The sequence below is a fragment of the Bombus flavifrons genome, chromosome 1 (assembly GCF_040668555.2).
Source record: "Bombus flavifrons isolate JBK064 chromosome 1, iyBomFlav1_principal, whole genome shotgun sequence".
Classification (NCBI taxonomy): domain Eukaryota; kingdom Metazoa; phylum Arthropoda; class Insecta; order Hymenoptera; family Apidae; genus Bombus; species Bombus flavifrons.
Window position 1 is genome coordinate 13,643,829 of NC_138442.1, and position 19,738 is coordinate 13,663,566.

At 44.5% G+C, this 19,738-nt stretch overlaps 1 protein-coding gene across 4 annotated transcripts in view; it reads right to left on the reverse strand.

The window, feature by feature from the left end:
- Window positions 1–19,738, reverse strand: part of Pdk1 (Phosphoinositide-dependent kinase 1) — a 407,060-nt gene that overhangs the window by 342,811 nt on the left and 44,511 nt on the right. The gene's annotated exons all lie outside the window — the stretch shown is intronic.

Genomic DNA, 19,738 nt, shown 5'->3' on the forward strand with positions numbered 1-19,738 from the left:
CAGTTTACCGAACGATAAAGCCTTCTTTATAATTACAATAAATACTTGAGTTTAAAGTTGCAACAACTACGATATCGATCTCGTGCACGCAATTTATCGTCTGATAAATTTCATACATTTTATTCCACAGACGGTAGACACCTATATTTCGATCACGATTACAAGCTCGATCGTCTATTTCCTCGACGCATGAGTTACGCGCAATAACGTCGAGTGACCTGTGGAAAATGCAAAGGGAAAATTAAAAAAAAAAAGGATGGGAGGGGGATACCAGAAGGAAAACGATAATAAATAACTATGGAGACGCGCGTGACTTCACGTTCGAGATGTCGCAACAAATCATTGATCTTCACGGAAATTAAATCCGTGCACCGTGAAATAAAAATAAAACTTATACGCAACACAAGTCGAAGATGTAAATAAACAACGTACAAAAATAATCATACCAAAACGTAAACGACTAAATATACAATGTACGTAGATAAATCCGAAATGTAAACAAATAATCTAAAAATATACGTAAATTGAAGGAAGATGTAAACAAGCAAACAGAGAGTGTATAATAGGTAAACAAAGTCACAACGTAAATAATCAGATTGAAAGTATAAATAGATAAGTAAAACATACGAATAAACCAAATTCTCTTCGGTGAGTGAATTAAACGTTCAAATTTATAGCAATTCAGTTTTTTCAACAGTTTAATTTCACTGGCACAAACCGTGAAAATTATATACAAAAGTTCCCACCCCATTCTGCTGCGCAATTTTCTATTCCAATAACGAATATTTATGGAAAATTGTGTCTCATAGGTTCAATATAGATAAATCATCGCGAGCTCGTTAAACGAGACACGACAAGAAAAATTCTTTATTATCTCGACCGCGAGATGTTGTTGGTTCATGCGATCGGAGGGAAGGGAAGAAAATATAAATGCACGGGCCGGTGTTTATGGCAGCTCGTTACCACCGATGGTTTTTAATTTCAACCGCACCGGTTTTTTCCCTTCTTTCCTTCCATTCAAACACCCTTAAGTATGTTTACATGCACTACTTAACCCATTGTACCCGAAAGGGGTACGAGAGGGAAAGAAAATGGTTGGGCAACGGGGCCCGTGCTTCTCCGGCATCCACAAGGGGTGATATGAATATTAATAATAATACTCCTGCGTCTTCTGAAAAGCAAATTTTAGAATAACAATAGCTTGGTCCGCCTTTCCTCTTTGTTCCAGCGTCTTCGTATCGCGACACTGAACGCGTACGACTATGCGGTATTAGCGTCGACGGGACGCAATTTCATAAATCTTCACGCGAATTACATTCAGGTATTGCAATCGTGTCCTGACTGCGACATTAACGAACCAACATGGCGACAATACCGATCATTTATCATCGTTAATCGACACGTTGGACAACGAGGAAAACAATATCTCGGGCCGGAGGATCGGCGAGTGAAAGACAAAAAAGAATGTAAGATATCGATGACGATGAATCGTTTAAAAGTTTTCTCTATATCTCGCGTGAATGTCGTACAATGCATGGCTAGGTTAAATGGCTAATAAAGACGCAATTTACCGGCCGACAATACAAATCGTGCAACGCGTAACCGATACGGAAACAAATGCTTTTTAATCCAGTGAACGCTATGTTCTATCTGTATCAGCGACGCTTAAGTACGTTTACATGGTCTGGCTAACCCCATTACCATCCGCCAACGTGTCCAGGGGGATGCAAAAGGAATAAAGAGGAGAAAGAGAGAGAAAAAAAGGGGAGGAAAAAAGGAGGCGTGTTGGAGGTGGCGAGGAGGAAGGCTGCTAGAGAGGAGAAGCGAAAACAAGAGAGCGGCAGAGGAAGATAGAAATAGAGGACATAAGGGAGCAAGAAGGAGGTTGGTGCGGTGTAAAAGCGGCTTCCTCGACGTGTAAGGTACGAGTGTAAGGCTCTTAAATGGTTATTGGATTGAGACCCTGCTCGAACGAGCGGGAACTTACTTGGCGATATCCTATCGTGGTAGCGGTGTTCATGGTCGAGGGAATGTTCGGGGAAGGGAGAAGAGTAGACAGGGGTGGAAAGGAGGAGAGAAGGAGGATGGCGTGGAAAGGCGAGAAACAGGGCGAAGAGGAGAAGCAGAAGAGGAGAAGCAGAAGAGGAGAAGCAGAAGAGGAGCTGGAACGTGTAAAAGAACGGGTTGCATCGTAGGCCACACACGTATCGTGTAAATAGAGATAGCGGAAGAAAAGGTGGTGGTAAGGTGAGAAGGGAAGAGATGAAGAGAAAGGGCGAAGAGGACACACAAACAGGCCGAGTTGATGTGGATATTCGTATGCTCAAGGTGTGCCGACCACCGCGGTAGTCTCTCTGTTGTGTCCCGTCAGCCGGCCAAGTTTTCTTAACACTTTATTGCGGCCTATTGTAGCGTTACCTCGGTGAAACGGTACAAGTGCCATATGAAACATTTAGTCGTAAGGGAAACACTTAATTTAACCGAGGCCAGGCCGCCTCGTTCTTTCAATATTCTTTCGCCGCTTCAACGCAGCCCTCTCTCGTTAGATACACGGCACACGTGACCGTCGTAACTATTGCTACCGAGCTGCGCTTCGTTAATGGCACCGCTGTTAATTATACGCGATTACGTTGCACCGCCGAACGTCTTACCGGACCGTCTGTATAATGTTTCCTCTAACGAACTTAAGGTACTGCACGGCAGAATCATCCGCATGGCAGATCGAGCGAGACGCGTAATCGATTTCGATGAAACTATCTGGATGCAGACGAGGAATCTATGATACGTTTGAGTAGGCATTTCGTTCTAACACGGCGCACAACGACGACACGATTCTTCCAATTGAAGATAGTAATGCGGTCCCCTTATTTTGTTTTTTCCCCGAGCGTGCAATTTAAAACGCAGCGTGGTATGTCGCAACTCGCAAATGAACGTCGCTTTATTTACCATTCTATCGCAAGATTAACAGCTGTCACGATGATAGAAGGAAAACGAAGAAAAGCAACTACTTCGCCGTATACGGAGAGGAAGATTTAGAGTTCACGGGTCAATGAAAGCTTCGTGAGATGCGTAATGAAAACAAATTGCGAGACATCTGGTGAGACGCGAACGATAAGGCGAATTAAATGTACGTCCGTGTATACACTCGTATCCCCTTTGCGCGCTCTTCAAATCGTAAATTAGTGGAACCAATTTAAGATCGCGTGGATGTTAAAAATTCCAGGATAATTTCACCGTTATCCCTGGTAAACGCGAGGGAACCACGTACCTTCCTGGCTGGAACCGGAAGTCGGAACGAACGAACCGCCGCGCCGCACAAAGAAGAATTTTACGCTGATCGTTAGCCTCGTCCCTGCTCCGCCTTCTTCCCAACAACTTCCGCTCGTGTATGCAATAGCAGCGTCGCAAACAGCAACAAGCTCCTGTGGCAAACTGTTACCGATATTACCCTGCCACTTAGTTACCAATTTACTTGGCTGGTTGAGGGGCGATGGCGGGTTGGTTGTGAGGTAGTTTCCGCGATTCACGCACGTTTACATGTAAATCCAGATATAAACCGAGGTCCTAGTTATTGCCCCGGTGTTACGAGGCCGCGCCACAATGTCGTCATTGGAAGAACGTTTTTAAGGGTTCTACCGTTTTCACGTTTAGCACACGCCAGATAACGATGGAAATTGACCTGGCCGAGGGGAGCTTGCTTCACCGTCGATATCGTTGAACCTCGTCGATTGAATTCGAATCGCGCGTGTTCTACCCAGTCACGATTTAATGACGCGATTTAACGAATGTTTAAGTAAAATTTAAACAGACAAAAATAGATGACGCGTTCGATCGAATAACCGTCAGGAACGTTATTAATGTCTTCGAAAGCGTGAGACAATCGAAAGTAATCGTAGAAAATGTCCCCTCTTATTCATCGATGTTCCAGATGGTCCCAGATGGAACGAACGAATTCGCGTACTTAACTTGCCGGATTAAATATGTCCTCGTTTAACTCCCCAACGACTGATCGAAGTAGAAGCGTAAACACGGTTAACGAGGTTAAATCTCGCTTCTACCGATTCGTTACCGAGATCGAGTCAAGGTTTCACACGGCCACACAGACTACACGAAGTTTTCACGGGGAGGGAAGAAATCCGTCTATTAACTCTCCGAACTTCCTCCTCGACTTCTTTTCAACGTATCTGTCGATTCAAACTTCCTGAAAGAATTTCCGCGCCGTTTTTAATTAGCGAACGTTTCACGCGTACCATGCGACATCAGTGCAATGCGCCGATTGAAATCGCACGTTCGTCGACTTTGGATCTTATCAAACGCGTGTGGACCGTCATTCAAGCTGACGAGCGACGAAGAAAAGCGACAACTTTGAAAAAATCTTCGAAACGAAACCCACCGAAAACCGTCTCGCCGAGTTTTCAATACTCGTTGCACGCGTGAATCGCGCTATTTAGGTTTCGACCGAGTATGGGCGGAATAGAGGTTCGCGAACGCACGCTGTCTGCCGCGTTTTACACGCGAAGATACTCTTTCCCCGCGTTGAAATTGAAACACGAACTCGCTTCATCAAATCCGACTAGCAGCCACTCTAGATTCTCTTTCTGTAAATACGCAGAACCCGAAGAAACAAAAGAAGACGAACAAAAAGAAAAAGATTGGATTGAAAATCGCAAACAGGTACGCTTACGCGGGAACTTTCGCCGCAAGGACTCGCAAGCTCGCCAATTAATTCGAGTGGCGTGGCGCAATTAATTTGTTTCGGGCTGCGGATGCCGCTCGTAAAACGTGCGGATAAAATTAATGAAACGGGGATAGAAGGAGATCTGAGTCGGCGCTGCGGTCGCTGAAGGGAAGCCAAAGCGCGGAGAAACGAGTGAAGAACTAGAAAGAGTCGGTGGAACGAAGATAGAGGGAATTATAACGACGAAAAAGGGGATGGAAGGCGGCGCGATGCAACGACAGAGGACAGGAGGAAACCCAACGACCGAGAATTATATCAGAAATAATATTCCATGGCTGCTTCGATGAGATAAACCGTTCTGAAGGACGCGAAGGGTAAGTAGAGAGGCAAAGGATACAGAACGAAATGTTTTTTAGGAACGACGATTTAACCAGGATCTCGCTTTCTGGCCCGCTTTGTGCTCGTTTCGAGATACTTTGTCAACGATAACGTTTTCAAAGATGAACGTAGAAAATATGAGCACAAAGCTACACGGATATTTGTCGTTTTAGTTGCGAGCAATTTTCTGATGCAGCCTGGTGGGACTCTCCCGAATTCTGAAGTTTCGCGAACTCGTTTTCGTCAAGAAAAAAATATTTTACTGTTCTGGGAATTTTATTTCTGCCGGGATTGAGAGCGGATCCACGCGGATCGTTATCGATCAGGGACAAAGAATAAAAATTCGTCGTTGAAATGATTTAAAGATCCGCGTACGAAATGAACGCATCAAGGGAACCGGTTAATTGCGACGCACACTCGACAGAGACAATTAATTCGTTTTACGCGGCACACTGTAAACCGATAAAAGCGTGTCCTAGGCCGTCAAAGGCAGAGCGGGGCCGAGACTACGTACGGAAACCGAAGGAAAACGTCGAGCCGCCCTCGAACGGGACGAGTATACACTCGATTCCAATTGTTTTATCGTTGTACGCGAAATGATAAAATCGCTACGATTGCGGGCACCAGGCTCGTCTCCGTGAAAGTAAAGGGTGCACGAGTGTCCTTGTACGCTGGTAGCGAGTTTAAGAGAGAGGAACCAACCGCGTGCTCGAGGGAAGTCGATGGAATCTCTTTTGTTTTTCGATGACAACCGGCACAAGAGTGAACGAGAAGGAAGAAAAGTAAAAGAAAAGGAAGAGGGCAGGGTTAGGCCGAGGTGCTTCGAGGGTAAGCTAGGGATGGTGGTGGTGGCGTTTATTCCGATACCGTGCCGCGCGAGACCACCGTCTGTAAACGATCCAATTAAATTTCGCGCTATTGTAATTCGAATGGACCAAGTTGTATTGCATAAATAAATTTATAACGTTATATCTGCGCCTTTCCGCGGATCTCATTTCCTTTGTCCCCTGCACAATTCCCTCTCGGCGTTTCTCTCTTTGTCTCTTGCCTCTTTTCTCCCCCTCTCTTTTCCTCTTTATTGCGCTCGTTGGTGTAATTTATTTATCTCTCGGCGTGTTCTTCACTCGCAGTCCTGCGATGGAAAGGCCACTTCGAATTTCTTCGGCCCTTCGAACGAAGGGTTGCCAGTTGCCACCGCGAAGGAGGACCGTTTCGCGGGAGCACGGGCCGAAATATATGTTGCATCGATGACGACGCGAAAAATATCAAAAGCCAAGTGATTTATGAATAAAGAATTTATGCGAGCTGTCGGAGCTCGGTAATGGTGAAACAGGAGACGAGTATCGCTCGAGGGATCGAGGAAAGGGAGGGAAAATTAGTATGGACGAATCTTCGAGTAAGATACGATGAAAGAAAAGGATACTCTGTGGAAACGAGGAAACGCGTGGTTTTAATCAATATATTTAATCGATACACCGTAAAACTAAATACGCGAAGGATGGAAAGTGTGGTTATTTAGAAGAAATACTGTGACAAATATTTGATATTATTAATTCGTGATTTCATACAAGCAACATCTAAAAATTAATGAGTCAATAGATGTCTCGGAAAGGATCGAAAAGAAAAGAATAGAACGTCTTATTAGAATTCATCGCGACTTTTTATGTTCCCTCAGCGAAGTGTATTTCATCGGGGAGGAAGGACACTATTATTCGAGGTTTCGAATATTTCCAAACCCCTATCCGAGTCGACCTACCCGCTGGATACGCCTTAACCCAAGTAGTTCAATAAAATGTTTTACAACTATGACGTGCCGTGCACCATCGTGGAGACGGAAAATTAAATTCAAGAAAACCAGTGAATAGATATACCGTGCGACTTAGAGCCATCGTTCGATTTTCCTTCGATCCAATTTTCCCCGAAATATTTAGCCAGGCATCGGGCGTCGGGCGTCGACTGTAATCGCGTTAGATCGCCCGAGCGGCCATTAATGAGCTACGCGATACCATTATTTCCATTCGCATTTACACATGTTACGAATTTACGAGCGTTTACTAATGGCGCACACATTCGATCTGTAAACGTATTAGCGCGGTCAGCCCTTCGTAAAACTCGCGCCAACGCGTATGATACTATCAAAGGGTTTACTAAAATACAACCGACTTAGCGCTATGCGTGTACACGATTTGATAGGCAAATTAGTAAGCAATACATATACAGGTACAATTTTGCGTTTGGCGTATAATTCGTTCTATAGAACGCGTTAAAGATAATATCCATAAAGATTCTGTTCGTAAATAATTCCCGGTACCAGAATATACAAAAATTCTACGCTTACATCTGTGACGAAAATAAAACGCGAGAAAATTATGTCTGTTGCGTGGAAACAATGTGTCAACGATTACGTTTATTACGAGGCACAGATGCCGCACGAACGCATGGTGTTCTTTTTTGTAAGGGAATATGAAAAAATATCTTGAAACAGAGAATCTCGAAAACGACGTTTACCCTTTCCTCCATCGAGCAGAGTAGTAATCACCACCGCGATGCATGCCAACGTATCGACAACTCTTTTCAATTTAATCTTCCTTTGATTCTTTAAAACATTTACCTTTAACGGCCGCGCTGAAGCATCGGTGTTTTTATATTACTACTATCGAAATAAATGTAATTGGAAAGGAAATGGAAATATCGAAAGGGGTAGGTTATAGATAAACGTAGATAAAAGAAACGTAAACGTACGAGGGTAAAAACAAACACAGTCGTCGCTTTCATTTCTATCCAATTTGCCCGAAGTGGCGAATTTTGGAAGAAGGAACGCGAAAACCTATCTGCGGGCAAAATAATGCGCATCAACGTGTATTCGTGCGCGGATGCTCATTCGAGTGATAAACGAGCGAGTCGAAATTGAAACCGCTAATGAATATTAATGAAATCGATGGTACCCGTTTTTTTTTCAACCCGGTCCGTTGATCGGCCACGTATACTGCGAATAAATCTCGATCAACGCATAAAACTGTCTATGAACTTCGTTGGAATTACACGTTGCGGGTTCAATTAAACGTCGAGGGTGCGTGGCAACGAGCATCGAGGATTCGAAATCAAAAATAGTCTCCTTTAAGGAGCATTAACTACAGATGTTTCATAAAATTATCGAGATGTGACTGTCGACGTATTTTGTATGTTAGTTTAAACCTAAAATTGCAGTGAATCATTAAAATTTTACAGTAGAAAATCGATCAAGCACCACGTTTGATGAAAAGCTTCATTTTATATCTTATAATTTTTCAAGCGAAAAATCCGAGCAATAACTTTCTCCTCGATTATCCCATCGAATATATCTTTTCCATACCTGCACCCCTCTCTCTCTCTCTTTCTCTCTCTCTCTCTCTCTCTCTCTCTCTCTCTCTCTCTCTCTCTCTCTCTCTCCTACGCTTCTCAATCACGCTCCTCGATCAAAAACGAAGAAAAAGAAAATAAAGACGGGTAGAACAGAAACAGGTTGTCCTGAAGCGCTTTTCCCCGAGAATGAAAGTTTCCGTGTCGGCTAGACAGGGCCATTTTAAGAACCACCTGATCCGTTAGGAACGCCTAGAGAAAATTGAATCGGCTCCCCGGACAGTTATTTATGCAAAACAGCCGCTCTTTAGGCGATATACCGCAGGCAACGGACCGTATCTCACAGAATGCTCGTTACTGACTGCGGAACAGAAAAATATGTGTGTGTGCACCGCTAAACGGCCGGCGGCTGTTATTTTTATTTTCTTGTTGAATCTCCGAGTAAAACTCAGACTCGCGTTCGTCATGCAAATTCCATTTGAACACCTCAAGTGCCTGCGCTCTGCCGTCCCCGTGAAAGACGATCCAGACGACATTGCCGACCACTTCCGAACTCGAAAAAATCAGAACCGCGGAACAAACCGTTTCCGCTAAAATTACGTTAAATAATTTCATTAAATAAATGAAACATTCTTACTTTTACGCTATTGTAGTTATCTGTAGGTTTAGTTTTAGTTTTGTTTTATGTTCATAAATTATGTAAAACCAAGTTCAGCTTGCAGGCAATCAGGCTGAAACAGATACAATACAATACAATTTCGTTGTTTCTCTCTCTTCTCTTTCGTTAGAGTCGGTCCTCGCATTATCGCTTCTCACGCAAGGGGCGCAACTCCGGAAATTTGAGAAAACTGCAGGAGCCAGAAAAATGGGATAATTTTCCAGACACACAAGCAATGTCTGTTGTGCGATATATGTTATTTGAAATATTATTGTTATAGTGGTATTGCAACTTACGGAGTTCCGTACTACCATTTTCTTCTCTACTAGCGATTTTGTTATTTTCAATGGAAGTTGCGCAATTTATATGAATTTAGCGTAGAGAAATCAACGTAGAGAATGGAAGGTTTGAAAATTGAAGTTTAAAGAGGAAACGCCTAATACGAAAATGATGAAATCCCTAATAACGCGCTTGATAATTCCTGTAGGTATATCGGTCTAGAAATTTTGTACGAGTAATTTAATTACGTAGCCTGACGTGTAGAAATATCGTTTCTCTTCATTCCCTGTTAGAAATTTATTAAATTTTACACTGTGTACGAACTTGTTAATTCCCACGACAAAGAACCAGAAAATGTGTATTTCACCAACGATAACAACATCTGTAACCACTATCGTGTTACACCAGATTAAGTTACTCCTTCGTTATAAAACTTTTATGGTAATTATTGCATCACTAATTGCGGCCATTATAATAAGAGACGTTCATCTACGTAACGAACCGCCCTTGACCTATTCTTAAGTCAGAGATTACGTGGCCCAGCACGTTTTCTTTGATTTACAGATGCGTACGAGCACACGATCAAAAGTATAGATAGCCCTGATACAGAAAAATAAATTTATTCGTGTCATAAAGTCAGATTACATCTACATGTAGTCAAACGATGTCCGCTAGGTTGAGTAAAAAAGGGGTAGCGTGCTCGATTTGCATAGCAGTTGTTTCTAAGCATACGGGTACCTTACCCACGCAGAATTTCGCCGCGGGAAGGTTCTAAAACCAACTCAAAATATTTTTATAATCCCTCATGTTCGTACGCTCTTACCTCCTTCTTCGGCCGACGCGTTTTCATCTGACTCGAAACGTTTTTTCACGAATTATCCGAACGATATATTTACTCTATATATCTTTCGGAAACAATCCCTCTCTCTCTTAAATTCTACATTTTTTCCTCGGCATTACCGTACTTATGAAATTCTTTTAGAAAACAGGGAGAAAAGAAAGATAAACGTTTTCTCCAATTGCAGATGTGCAGCGCGATAGGGAACGAACGCATGTAAGAATCCTCGTACGAAGGGCACGTTTTACGAAAGAGAGCCCTTCGAAACGTTTTCAACGTAACCGTGCATATACGCGGACGCTTGCTCGCGCTCGCGCGCGCCCGTGTGTGGGTCGACGATTCAAACCGAGCCTATCCCACTAACGTGGGTTGGTAGGTGGATCCTGGTGGATCAATAGCCTCTGTCTGGCCTCACCCTCTGCCGCCAGCCTCAGTGCCCTCATTCGCCGACAACTCAACTCCAAACTCACCCATCCTTCTTCCCTCCCTTTCCTCTCTGTTTCTTTCTCGCTTTCTCCCTCCCTCTGCTCTAGCTTTTCTCTCGTCCGCTGACTGGCTGGCTGACACGATCCCTCTCTCGCTCTTTCGACTCTCCCTACATCCTTTCTCTCTCGCTCACCCTCGTAGCAATCCGATTCACCGTCTCCGTTTCACTCGTGAGCACTCGAAGCAGCCACCCCCGTACGCAATCCCCCGGTAGGTGAGCGCACACACGCGCACCGGGACGCGCGTCAAGCACAAGCGGACGTATGTTCAAATGTTGCGCGCGCGAGTGTGCGAGCTGATCTTGCGCGTGGGCAAGAGAGTAAGCCGTGGGGCAAGGGTGAGCGCGCGGCAAGGCGGGCTGACCCATTTTTTAGCGTTTCACCTGTTTTATCTTCCCACCCCTTTTTACGCCAGAGCCCTACTTTGTTAATGCCTCGAGCGGCCCGCTAGACGACGCCAGACGGCTTCCTCCGATCCGAGAGTAATGGCCGTCGCGCGTTTTTCAGACGCGTACGTGTTACGGGAGACCGTACAACGACGGCATGTGCGTGTCGCGCGGCCACCGCCTCCAAACCGCTCACAGTCCCCACAGCTCGCGACTAGATGAAAGTAGATACGCTACGCCGCGTGTGCGTCCCGGCGAGTTTCATTAATATTCTGTATCATCGAGTCACTTCCGGATGCGACGTTTGTCGAACACGGAACGCGAGAGGGAGGGCAGGAGTGGGTGGCTGCCTCCTCCGCTTCGATTTTTCCCATCCTCCCGACCTTTTTTTCTTCTCGCTCAAGATCACAAACGATAACGTTCTAGGTTGGAATTGTACGAATGACGACTGTCGAAAGAGGGGCTTTCGTCTCGCTTTTCGAGCAACGAAAGTCTCTTTGCGCTTGCGATTACACGCGCTACCACCTCATAATCATCCGTGGAAATTAATTCGGATAAACCGAGAGGAATGGAGTTGAGATGGTAAGGAATATAACGACAGTAGTAAGGAGTACGATTAACGATACGCGTTACTCGTCGATGGAAATCATCGACGGGGATGCTTTGTGCCATGGAAATTCGAAATTAACCATATCCGCTTCCTCGTACTAGGTTGTTTTATATGCAAATTCGCTCAGGTAATGAAGCACACTATGAAAATGGCGTACTAGTAACAGTAAAACGTAAAAATAGTGCCTCTTGACCGCATAACTGCACGAACGTTTCGCAGTCGGCAATCGTAATTGCTTCTTTCATGTTTCGAGCTCGTCGACATAAAACTGCGCCGTTTTTAACTTTTATTTCTTAATTTCATATCGCGAGGATCGAAACGACGAAAGTGATCGATGTATCCTCGCAAATTTCCCATAATTTTCAAACTTTCCGTGGAGGCATAAAATAAAGATTTATATTCTTTGTATCGTATTTGTTTTCAACAATTACTCATATTATTGCACAACGTTCTACCATCGAATCCGGACTATTTTCTACCAAAAAGCTAGCCGAGCAGAAAAATGGGGTATCTAGCTGAAATACCGTGGACATAGCGTTGCGTTTACATCCGTTTTACATCCGAAAGTTCAGGATTGGTCGACAATAAGGCGTGCGGTATAATTAACCACAAAACACGTCGAGCTCCGGGACGAGAGCCGAGTCTAACTGCTTGATTATAACCTTATCCGAGGGTTGGCGCGTCACGCTGCGATCACGTACCGCTACGTGAGCAATTTTTGCAGCTAAATACGTGGCCGACGAGCAGACAGCGCAGCGCGTCTCCTAACTCGCTCGATCAGCGTGCACGCCGTTGCAGTACGGTACCTCGGGAAGAGAGATACCGAACCGTAAACTTTTTACTGTACGCGCCCTCCGAACTTTTGCCTCGAAATCAAGGCGAGACTGCGTGCTTCAAGTACAAAACGCAAAAGTAGAGAGGAAGGGGAAGATACGAACGAACGTTTATTTAGATCCTGCGCGCCGATGAATTTGTCGTTGCAGTCACTGTCGTCGACCGGTTCACCAGAGAAACTGACGGATAACGAAGTCGGAGAAAGAATACTCTATGTATAGGTAGTATTATCTTGTCGCTGTCAATAATTTTTATTATTTTATATTTTTATTATTTTATTTTTTTATTATTTTATTCTAATTTTTTTTTGTCAGTAATTTTGTTTTTCGAAGGATTTCGAAAACTAGACTAACGTTGCCTAATAATTGTTCTTTAACTTGATAGCCGGAATAGTTCATAAGATGGAAACACAGTTCTCGTTCGAAAAAGCAATCAAAAAGGCGATGGAAGAATAACGGAAGGGAAATGAAAGAAGACAGAAACCGGAGGGAGACGATTTCCACTTTGGAAGCTCTAGCAACGGGTTCGCGGTAACTTGCTGCACAGATTGCAACGGCCAACAGTGACGATCAGATCGTAAAGCTTAGTGTCGCGGTAATATTATATGGTAATAACTGGGCGCAATAACACGTAGCTATCCCATGTCGAACGTACGATATGCCGAGCAAAGCAAAGGAAGGAAATGTAGACGCGGTGAACGTAAAACTACCAGAAACGTCTCTTCCACGTCCCCGTTTTTACCTTTTCTTCGGTTACATTCTCACGTCGCTGCATTCGCAACGACTGGTATCATCGACGCCACTGGAAAAACCACGCGCATAACAAACGACGATCTTGATCAAGATACCCCATGACCTCGTCCGATGCACCTGCATTGAGATTAAAAAGCACTTTGCGTCGCCTCCTGAGAAAAAAGACTACCGGCGAACAAATTATTAAACCAATCCCTTGGACAATTTCTGTCGACTTCGTTCTTCGTGATCTTCCCTAATTCTTTCAAAGTGTATAAAAAAGGAAATTATGCACGATTATTTTGAAGACGAAATGACGCACAACGCGTCGCGTCTACATACTTTCTACCCAGGAAGAACGCTCGAAGGAAGGACACGAATAATTAGAACAGCAGTCGGATTTCTTCTTTTTCCATTCCGGTGTCGGAAATTCGGGGCGTACCACGACAGCGCGAAGATACTTCGTGTCCCCAGTGACAACGCAATTCGCTTTCGCGAATAAGACCCGATTTAAAACCCGCGTCGCGCAGTCCGCGCCCAAACTCTGCCGCACCGATACCACGAAAATAAGGTGTTTCGTACGTATACGAAACGCAAGGGACAAAGGTACTAAAGTACGAGAAGAAACAAGACACCTCGTTAATCTCAATTCTCCTGCGAAGATATAAATCAAGAGGAACGGACCGGGCGCGATTCGTTGCGTGTTCCTCGCTCTCGTTTTTCTTTTTTTTTTTTTTCTACTCCCCCTTTCCCCTGGCCGATGTTCTCCCTTTGGCATCGCCGCAGCGGTCGCCGCCGCTCTACAGTGTTTTCAGAACTCTACGGACGACTATCGAGGTTACGAGGCGAGACGACAAAAAACGCGGGAGAAGTAATGAATGACTTGAAACGCGCGGCTAATATTCGGTTTCACCTGGACCCGCGCCGGAAATGGGCAGTACGTGTAACCGGCTGCCCGGTTTAACCGCCGCCCGGATTCATTGTTGCAAATTTTAATTTAGTGCTTTTTAAAGCCCATGACGGGTTACGGCGCTCGACTTTGCTCCTCTTATATATTCTGCTCATCTGTCTCATCGACTTCGTCGAGCCGTTGTCCGTGTTCCATGTTCGACGGTATGTATAAACGCGTATTATGCAAATTACAAGCTACGCGATTTCGTGCGTACGCGAACTTTATATGGGAACGTGGACTTGTGTGATTTTTTTCGTATGGCCACGAGTCACGTGGTTACGAGCCGCGTCCTCTGCTCCGTGAACATGATTTACGCCTCCGAGAAACCGGACACTCTCGAACGACACCAAACTTTAATATATTGCTTGGTAATCACAATGAGACTCGCGGCTTCGTCGTTGACTTCTATACAATCGAAATGCGACTGAGTTTCCCCGTGGAACACCGATTAACAGCTGTCAACTATAATGCGAATGATAAATGGAGTTGTATCGACGATGCAGATAACCGCCGACTGGAGAACTTCGTGTCACTTCGTCTTCAATTTAGCGTCTGCCGACTCTCGTTTTGCTATATGAGCGACCTATCGAGCAAGATTAATGCTCGAAAGATGCAATCTCGTGAAAGCGTAAGAATTTCTATAATGCATGAAATCGAGAATGTAAAATCTCCCATATAACCAATTTCGTGTGCGATCGAAGAGATTGAGAAAGAAACATTCGAAAGAAAAGACAACACCGACATATGTTTCGAAACGATTCGTTAATCTTAGCAAATCTAATTCTCCCGTAAATTCGGAACGAGCCTCAAGAAGGATTGGTTAACCCAAATGTGCCAACTACTTGGCGACTTTTTGGGCAGCTTCCAGAGGATGACATATCGCAATAAATTCTCCAGACTGGACACAATAAACGTCCCTATTGGACGCGTAGCGCGTTTCTCAAACTGTCCTCGCATCCGTCACGCGATTTCGACCCCGAACGCGTATTCACAACCGAGCAATCCGAACCGTGTTAGAGCCTATTCCCTCGGGATCTCCTTTTTTACACACCTTCATCGACCGTTCAGGTGGAATCTCGAAACTCTATCCATCGATCACTCTCGTCTTCGTCTTTTTTGCACAGATTTCCTCCCTTTCCCAATTTTTTTGTGGAAAGTGCGATATTAGAAAGTTTCGCCCCTTAATAAATAATTATTGTTATCGAACGATTGTTCTGTTAAATTTTTCTTTCCTCTCCGAGTAAAAAAAGGATAGTAGGATTCGCGAAAGAATGCATGGAACGAACTGCAATGACTCGAAAGCGCATGCACGTGGAAATAAAATTCAAACAAGCATGACGCTGCACGCTGGTTTATCACGAAGAACGCCAGAACGAATGCGGCAACGTGAATAAGCAACAATTCAAACTTTCTTTATGCGATCACGGTGCAACAACTTCATAAATCTCATAACAGAATAATGGTCTAAACGATGATGTTGTATCTTTTCTAACGCGTGTGTATAGGCACGTGTGCTGGCTAACGTTACGAATTAGATTCGTTCGTGCTTTGATGTTCCAGAACGGTGACCTGGAACGAGACGTTCCGGCCCTTTACCGCGTTTCTGTAGCACGCAAATTCCTGAAAATTCGAACGCGTCCTCTAACCGTGCTCCTGTTGTAATTCGAATCTCGAATCTGGAAACGGATCCCTGTCCCGCAGCGATAGGAGGAAAACAAAATTTCCTTTAATTATACCTAACAACTACGTATTTCTCAAGCTAAAATTTCGCCGAGTTAAAGTCAAATAAAAAAAAAGGAATTTCCGAAGGTGACACGCAAACTACCTTGGTTTTAATTATATTCACGGGGTCTCCCTATTTTGTGAGCGGCGGATCGGAGTCGCAACGTCATGCAGAAATAAGAGTTCACGGCGTGATACTGCAAATTGCGTTTAGACCCAGTCAGAAATTAGGCAGTTCCGGGTGGGGATCAAGGGAGGGGAACGCAGAGATGAAGTCTCGATTACGTTAGTTGGGCACCAACCTACCGTGTATTACGTATTATGTACATAGATACAGCCGGTATGTGTATGCTTGGTATGCATTGGAAAACCAATGCGCAGCGATCATGCTGTAGCGAGACGAACGAAAACAGAGAAAAGCGCGTACACAAGGGGTAAGGTAGAGAAAGACGAAAACGGGTTGAGGTTGGCGGTAACGGGTCAGAACGAGGATAGAAGGGTTGGCAAAACCAAGAGAGAAACGATCGGCTGGATTCCAATCAACATTTTACTGCCTGTAAAACTGCCCCATTTCGTAATATTGCTTCGTCGCTACCAACGCCCTTAAACTCCGCGTAAGTTCTAGTCTATTACCGTGCTAGCCCGGATTACGTGTTCCAGTCTCGACCCTTCTTTCTTCGGCCTTTTTTCCTTCGAATCGGCAAGGAGGAGCACGACGACGAACCTGCAGGAAATAGAGTATGCGCCGGATGATTTTTCAAAGAGAGCCGCGCGACAGTCTCGCTTAAAGCGAATACGGTGCCCAGAAGTCTGGCCACGTAAGATGCTCCCCCTTCGTCTAATCGATTCTAACGAACCGCTCGTTTCGCCGATGTTGGCCTCCGAACGAGTCCGAGAAACGTTCCTTGAAAGGAAATCCCGGTCCCCTCGCTTGTTTCGCGTGGGTAATTGGACCCTGGTAGACGTGTATCATCGGTTCCACATAGGGAACCGTATCGTGGCTCTAATACACGATGCTTTCGAAGAAGCCTCGAATTGCGGCTAACACGGAAATCGTTAGAAGGTTACAACCAGGTGGACCGTTAAAAAAAAAATTGGAATTTGAACGATTCCAGCGAACGTAGTTGAAATCGTTGATGGTAATGACTTGCGTCAAAGTCTTGGACAGATGTTCTGATTACCAATGTCCGGCGCTAACTTCAAAGCCCAGCCAGAAGGCAGTATCTTTTCGAAGGAGGGCGAATATTCTCGTGGGACTCGTAGCTCGGTGGATCCCATGGAACGCTGTTCGTTTCGTGCGATGCAGTACTCCGCGATAGCCGTGAACTCTCTCTCTCTCTCTCTCTTTCTCTCTCTAATGCGCATTGTTCCCGTTACTCGCCATTATCTGTAGGGGGTTTTCATATACCTATGAACGAAGAACAGCATCGGTCGGGGTAAAAATGTCTTTCAACCCTCGACCAGCGCGAATCGGCCAGACTCGCTTAGATCCCTTCGGCCGTATAAATTCTTGATCCCGTGAGTGGAAAAAGAAATAGCTTGTATAGAGCCTAGCCGGCTTCCGCTACTTTAATAAACATGAGTGATTCCTTTATTCCATCAGCTATGGTATCGACACACATGCCTTGTATAAATCAATTTGCATTTCGACTCTCCTGATGATCACCGAGAATTAAGGATTTGCGAATTCTTATTGAAATCGAGAGGGGTACGTAACGATGGAATAGCGGATGCTCGCTCTTCCATCCTTTATACGTACCATCTTTCGGAATCTCGGCTTAAATCCATCGGCTTCTTTACAAATTCCATCTTTCAACCGCTTCGACTTCTACTTCTCTGTATCGTCAAACATTCCGTTATTTACCATAATTCCACGTTTAAAATAGTAGATAAGAAGTGTTACAGGTGGCAGGTAATAAACTAACACGTGTCCACGAAAAATGGCAGGATCGATTTCGGGGCAAGGTTGAGTCATTCGGATAGCGGTTCGTTGAACACTCGAGAATTTGTAGTTGCCGTGAGAGAGTCTATAAGGTTCACGGCCCTTGTTACGGCCCCCTTTATGGGCCGTACGTGCTCGTCGGCCCTCCACGTAGAACCAATACGATCGCTGGCGCACGGACACATCGGTCCTGTTTATTATTTCAAACACACGGTATAAAAGGGCTGTAGGTGGCTGTCGCCCTAGCTAGAGGTAAGTCATTCCGCGTGGGGTAATATATTTTTTTATTGTTAATCTACGGTGATTTATGTCGGACGCGTCTCCATAACATGCCTTTACTGCACTTCTCTTTTCTCTTTTTTCGTGCACTCTGTTGACCCCGAACTATGAAAGAAGCCACTCCGCGCGACCACCCTGTAGGCAACCTATAAACATCTCGCGGATTAAGGGCAGCCCAGAAGGGATTTTCCCGTTTCGCCACGGATAAACGCGGCTGGCCGTACGTTACAGGAAATATCCTTAACTCGGATTGGATGAAAAGAATAAGTGAGAAGCTGCGACGTGCTATTCCATCTCTAACAATTCTTTAATCCTTAATAACATAAGTGATCTTCCATTTGTTTCAATAATATTCGATGATAACTTTTTAAGAGTTGTTACGTATATAATTATTTCTCGCATATTTCTCTAGGGTTAAATGACTTATGGTTTTATTTAATTCAATTGATCCCTTACTTCGAACAACTAGTATATAAACACAGCACACGGTATATCTGTCAATTAAATTTTTCTTGTAAATTCAGCAACGATCCTCCGTTCCATCCTCGTCTATCTTTTATTTCGCGTGATCATAAATCTCGCCGTCTACTAAAGGCATTAAAACCCGGCTTGTATTTCTCACTCGGAGATTTACTTATCGTCACGTGTCGCTTACTTCATCGCTGACTCCCTTTCATTTTCTCGAAATCGTTACCCTCGAGACGCTTCCGAGCCCTATTTTTCCGCGGTCAGTCCTCCAGGAAAATCCAGAAAATCCAATCAGCAACAGCGGGGCTTCGTTTTACTCGTCGTCGTCGTCGAGTGCGAAAGGGATGGAACTGAGAGGGGTTGGCGGGGGTTGCTTGTTTTAGAGGTAGAAGAAAAAAAACAGTAGGCAGGTTTACGAGTAGTCGGCAGTCATGAGCGTAACTCAAAGCATTTTCTACGTTTCTTACGTCTGGTGTAAAGTCCGTCGGCCGCCAACGCTTGGAAGTACGACTTTAATCCACTAACAGCAATGGCGCAGTTCGTTTGCGTTTTCTTGATTTAAAAGAGCAAGCTTGCGCGCATCTATGTATACCACGCGGGTACGACTGTATCGTACGCACACGTTTCCGTGTATGTATACGCGTAGTAACGCGGAGGGAAGAAAAAGCACCGTGGAAGGAACGTGGTCACATCGGCGAAGAAACAACGTAAAAGGAAAGAAAGAGCCATGGTCCGACGTCACTGAATGGGATTTAGATTTCGATATTTAAGCGCAGGATGCATGTCGACTGGCTGGAAGATTGAAACCGAGTCACCACAACGAGAAATAAATAGAGGGAATACAAAATGCTATTTCTTTGGCTACCGTTACTGTTTCTTGCATCCTGACATTCGTAATTTATTCGTCGCTTTATTTTTTTTTCTTTTTTTACTTACATTTATTCTCGTTTCCTAACTTCTTTTCACGTAGACGTATATCTCTTTCTCGATCTATATCGAACGTCGGAATTACGAAACAGGACACTGCTCGCATAGTTTCATATTTTTGGAGCTACCGAAAGAAGATTAATTCGATCGATCGATGTTCGTTTCGTTTACGAACAATTTACGTTTGGAAGCGTTTAACCGTGAAACTTTACAGTCAGAATTCCCCGCGGAA